This window comes from Lepidothrix coronata, unplaced genomic scaffold (assembly GCF_001604755.1).
Source record: "Lepidothrix coronata isolate B3197 unplaced genomic scaffold, Lepidothrix_coronata-1.0 Scaffold29, whole genome shotgun sequence".
NCBI lineage: Eukaryota > Metazoa > Chordata > Aves > Passeriformes > Pipridae > Lepidothrix > Lepidothrix coronata.
Genome location: NW_016690209.1, coordinates 1471737 through 1477736, shown reverse-complemented (window position 1 = coordinate 1477736; position 6000 = coordinate 1471737).

The following is a 6000-nucleotide window of genomic DNA, read 5'->3' as shown; positions in this document are numbered from 1 at the left end:
GCCATCAGCGTGGGGCAGCCTCACAGGTTGCTTTGGATCCAGTGAGGACTCCCTCAAACACCTCAGCTCAGTGAGAGCAGCACCCAAAGAACCACAGCTCAACCACCAAGCTCGGTGCTGGGCTCCAGTGCTGGCACAAGCAAAGCTGCATCTGACGAGATTTTGAGCCACGTATAAGTGCTCACAGGTGCAGAACCTCAGCACTGTCCATCTCTTAGGACTCCTGGAACAAGTGTTTGTTTATTTGTGTCTCCCTTAAACCAGGGACAGCCTCACAGGGAGGGCTGGCTGCCTGCAGAGATACCTCAAGCTAGAGTTGCTTAAAGCATCTTGAGGCAACTCCTACGAGTTCAGGCCTTCCTCGACCGGGGATTTCTTTTTTCTAGTCATCATATAAACAGAATTAAAAGGTCAGTGCTGCCCCCACACGCTTACAAAAGCTTTTGGTTGGAATGGCTTGAGAAAGATACGGAGATATGTAGGGAACACTTTAATAATGTATTTGTTTTGCATAGCTGTGGTCTGTTCCCCTGTCACAAAACAAATAAATAAAAAAATCTTCCTTGATTTCTGCTTTTAAAAACGTAAAAGAAAAACATGCTCAGATATATCCGCATCAATTTCAGAGCTGTGTTTAAAGCAGTTTCTGCAAAAACAGTTTGTAGTACAGTTACACTGGGGATAGTTTATAGGGATGGTTTAGCTTGACTTTTTAATTTTTTTAGGGAGACATTAATAACATAATGGTCCCCAAAATCACCTACAAAACAATCTTCTTTTCACTTAGCCCCCTGGGTCTAGTCCATATAGTCAATATAATCCACACAGTGATTTTTCTGAGGGCAAACGTTTCCTCACTTTTTCATTTTTCTTCTGTCCATGTTTGTACAGCTACAGAAAGTCCCACACAAACTGAAGGTGAAACACAAAGCAGAGGAGTTACAATGAACTCACTTTACTCCAAGTAGTAACAAGTGACCATGTGAAGCGATGTACAAAATCAAGCTATTTTTCTTTCTCTACTCTTTTCAGCAACAGGGAGGTTAAGGTATCCCTCCTGGTAGGGGGTGAGACTCAAATGTCATGCTGAAGAAAGACGTTGTGTATGTCCCTTTAAAAACTTTGAATAGAAACTGGTTTAAATTTGAATCTAAAAAGATAAAGTGAGCTGGGTTCGATCTGGAACGGGATAAAATATTTCATGCTACGTCTCTCTCAGGAAAAAAAACTTTTTTTTTTTTGATCTAAATGTTGCTTTTGAAAATTTTCAGTGGGAAAATGTTAAAACACTGCTCGTGTCTGAAGCGACTGTTCGTGTCGCTTCAGAATTACAGCAGCAAGAGCCAGACCCTGCAAACAGGGTGGGGATTCAGTTTGGAAATCCCCAAGAGTTCTGGCTCAGCTTGGCCTTGGGCACAAAAAACAGGCACCACAGCCGATACATTTGTTTCGAAAAAGCAATGTTTGCCTAAGAACACCCCAGGTGTGTGGGTAGGAAGGTTCAGGCAGGACATGGGCTGGTGCAGACCACCAGTGCCCACCCAGCCTCAGTGGCAATGATGGGTTTCACCAGCTGAGTCTTCCCAAACAGCCCCAGAGGGTGTTCTGGAGTCCCCACGGGGCTTCAGCAGGTGGCAGCCCCAGTCAGGTCATTGCTGCTCTGACCCTGCACCAGGCCAGGTCTGTGGGCTGAGCTGACAGAAAGCCATTCCCTTGTTCTTTTGGATGGAGAGAGGGATTGGGAAGGTGCTGGGAGGGCTGAGGGGACAGGGAGGTGCAAGCAGTAGAAGATTGCAGATAGTCCCCATTACTGGACTCCCATGAAAGCTCAGCCTGGACAGAAGGAAGAAGCAAAGCTTCCCCTTGGTCTCTAACACTGACCGTGTCAATGGCTGGGCCCAATTTTTGTCACTGTACCCCTCAGAGGGTCTCAGTGTACAAAGTACCAGATAGGTATCTTCTTTGCACGTGAAACACTAAGTCTCATCTTTCAGGAGGATTTATTTATTTATTTATTTATTTTCCCACGCAAGAGAGTTCAGCTTTAAAATGAAGCCTACAATTTTTTTTCTCCAGTTCTCTGTAGATATTTTTTGCAGTCCACAAAGGAAACTTTGCCACAATAAATTTCATTCAATCTTCATTTTAGTCTTTGTTAGAGTCTCGTTTGAATATATCTACTAAACAGACCTGTCTTCTTGCCCAGACTTCTTTCAGCTTTAGCTGTCCTGCGTGTGAAATCTACCAACTGTAATTCGGGTACTTCAGGGCTTCAGCAGAAAAACAAAAATAAATCCAAGGCATTGAATTCAGAGAGTACTTAGACCAGCAGTGGGGCTAAAGAACATATTCACTTGGATGGAGGAACCACAAAACTTTTGATCCTGCTTTCCTAATTAGCCTGGTTACATGAGTTCAGGTACCGAAATCATAACTGAAAATATATAAATGTCATAAAACCACACAAAAATTACTACGAAAGTATTTTAATGTTTTCTGATTAGATATTCCATTTTTAGAAATATAACAAATACAAATGGCATCATTACTTTGTAAACATCTTCCCTTAAATCCTTTGAAATATAAATGCAGATTTTAAATAGAGTTACACAAAAATAAAATGGTGTAGAAAAAGAACAAATTGTTATGATGCATTTGAGAAATGTCCTGAAATTAATTTTAAAAGGACATGACTTTATGATAAAATATATCTGGAAGAACAGCATTTTTGGTTTGTTTAACAGTCCTCAAAATTTTCTATCAAGAAAGCTGGATGGGCACTCTCTGTACCATCCCTCATTATTTTCAATTATTAGTTTGTTTGCCATTAGGTAATAGAAGTGAAACTACTTTGACTTTGTTATAAATAGCCAGTGGGAGTTCTGAGAAAGGTATATTAAATACCAGAAGGAAAATGAGCAAGAAGATGTAAAATGGAGCCTGATCCTGCTAACCCTTGCTCTTCCAAGCAATCCTCTTTCTTTTCTACTTACTGTGCAGTGTAAGAACTTCAGGATTAAGTCAGATCTTGGAACCATAATACCATTTATTTGGAGAGGCAAACATGCCTTTTGCTCAACATAAATGTTTTCATTTAAAAGGAGGTTGTCAAGTCTGAAAGCGTATTAAATTCACGTTGATAAGAAACTTTTTGCACAGTTTCTCACAGGCCGGGGGACTGTGCAGAACTGAAGGGATGGGATGGATATCAGCATTCCAACACCCAGAGCAGCCCCAGAGCTGCCCTCCCCAGCCCCTGTCACCACATGCCCCAATGAGCAAACACCCCCTGCGCTCACATGCCTGGATGCACATGACAGACACAGATTCGGCTTTGCCAGAGACCCCTCGGGTGTTCAACACCTGCAGGAACTCCAGGGCCATCTCCCACTGCCATCCAGCACCCCAAGAACCCATCTGGCCCCCATGCAGCCCCTTCACCACCACAGTCGCTTCTGCTCCGAGTCAGCAGCGGGAAAAAGCTCCTGGAATTCCAGTATCGCATCCCCGTCACGAGGCTGGTGGGGTGCTGACAGCTCAGCAGCACGTTACGCTTGCTTGGGATGGGAAAGAGCAGTTCGGGAAAAAAGCAGCAGACACCACACAGAAACAGTGCCATGCACTGAAAGTTGATGTTAAGTCATCCATCACCGACCTCCACTTGAAAACAAGCGTGCCAGCAGCGGTACAAGCACACACACGTGTGTGCACACAGATGCTCACAACTGACTGTTTCATTTTATGCAGGTTTTTTTTCCTCTTGAATTATCTCCTACAGATAGGAAAGACAGAACAGAACGTGATTTACTGTTCACAACATTTTTCAACATTACAAAAGTCGCCACCAAAAAAAAAAAAATCATAGCAACCTGTAACCCCTTTCTTACATGTATTAGCAAACAGCTAATTCTGAATTTTTGCTTGCAATACTCCGGTCTGAGTTTTGTTAACATTTTTGAAACCCGCATCAGAAGCTTAATCAGAAACAGTCAAAGCATCCTTTTAGAGCATTCTTAATTAAATAGCATCATACGTAGTCCCTGTAAAGGACTAAAAATATTCTGCTGTGATTAGGTTTTTTGTTTTTACATTTCATCCAGGTCAGGAGTGCTGCAAAATAGCTCAGCAGTTGCCATCCTTATAATAGTTTGGATTCAGCTAATGGATGAATATCACTGACTCATACATTCTTTTTCAAAGAAAAGTGGGTTGAGCTATTAAAGAACCAAAAAACAAGTAATTTTAACCCCCAAACTAGTTAGACTTCTCTTAAAAGAGCACTAAGGTATATTTTTTCTCAGTTCAATATGAATCCGTTCCTTTTCCCCAATTTCAGTTGGTTAGGTATGAAAGTCTCAGGACTTACTCAAGAGTTTTCAGTGTCTCAAGTGTAAGAAGAGAGTTGTGTTACTCATGTTTACCTCTGTCAAACAGCAGTTGGAATATAACCCTCCTGGGCAGAACACTGTGAACACATTAAAGCAGTAAGTGATTCCTGGGAAATTCATAAAATGTCCTTTTCTAATAACTCAAGGTATTTTTGTGGAGGCAGATTATTTACTATTTTTAGCTTTTCCCAGTGTCTAGCTTGTCTAATTGCTCCTTGTGTGAGTGCTCTGGCCCCGGGGCTATTTTTCAGCTCTAATTGCAAAGGAAAGGATTACATGGCTTTGCTTGTGCTGGAGATGGGGCTCAAACCCTCAGAAAAACCTCCCTCTGCTGATTTCATATTGACCCAGCACATTCACTCAATTTGCTGGTCTCATCTATAACTTCAAGCCTGCTGACAACATGACCACAGGTAGGTGGGTACCTGTTGTGTGCTGCCAGCTCTCAGAGGAGCAAATCAGTCTGACCAGTGCTGGACTTTTCCAGCTGGGGGTTCCCTCATTTACTTATACAGTACAGCAATTGCCAGAGATGTTACCTTTGCAATTTTCTTTGAAAAGTCACGGAGAGATTGCTATAAAATGTTCCTTGTTGCAATTCTAGCTGAAAATCCAGGAAACAGAATAATGAGATTAGGATCCACATTGGAAATGGGCACTGAGCAGACAATTTTTATTATAAAGCTATCCACTTGCCTGCCTACCTACCTAAGTTTGGGGAAGGAAAATCAAAGTGCCAAATTACTTTGACTTTGTTAAAAATGCCAAAATGCCACATTAAGAACTACCTCAACTGTACCACCTGAACTTTTGGAAGATATGCCCAGGTTCAGTTAACACTATTTTGTGCATGCATGCGAGGGCTCTTCAGGGTGTTTTCATCTCACCCCACTGGGTAACTTTACTAAGCAGCAGCCTGGCAGAAGCACCTCTCATTTCACAGCTTAAAACTTGGGCAACTCACAGCACAGCTCCTCCAAGAGAGCAGAGAGATGGATCTCCTCTAGGAAGGCGGAAACTCTCAAATCTGCAGTTTTGCCTTGTCTACATAAAGCGTTCTTGCAGTTTGGCCCAAGCCTCAATTTGCCATTAAAGTAGCCCTTGTCTATACAAATGTTAGGAGACATCCAAGCACCGTCACAGCCTGGTACATCACTGTGAAAAAGCAGTCACTGTCATCTCCTGCAAGGGTACAGCAGTCCTCCAGAGCAGCATCTATCTGAAAATAATTTTATTTTCCTGTGATAATACAAACATTAGCACAAAGGCCTGGTCTATAAAAGCAGTTGTGCAACATGCAATATTTTCAAATCCTGGTCTGAAATGTCCAACAGGCAGTTGGAGAGTCCAAGGCTGAGATCCAAAAGCACCGATGTATCCACAGCTATGCGAATATTAGGAACTACTGATGTCTCAACACATGTAACATCTTACATTATATTTAGCAGACTCCATTTAAATTCACATGCCTACAAGCTATAAATATTTACAAGAACTTGTGAAAAAAACAGTACAGATTAAGCCAAATAATTTTTCAGCTGTTACTGATTTGAGTTTAGTCAGGGTTTTTACCTCTTGGGAGATAGAGGTTCCTGAATATTCCAACAGGCTC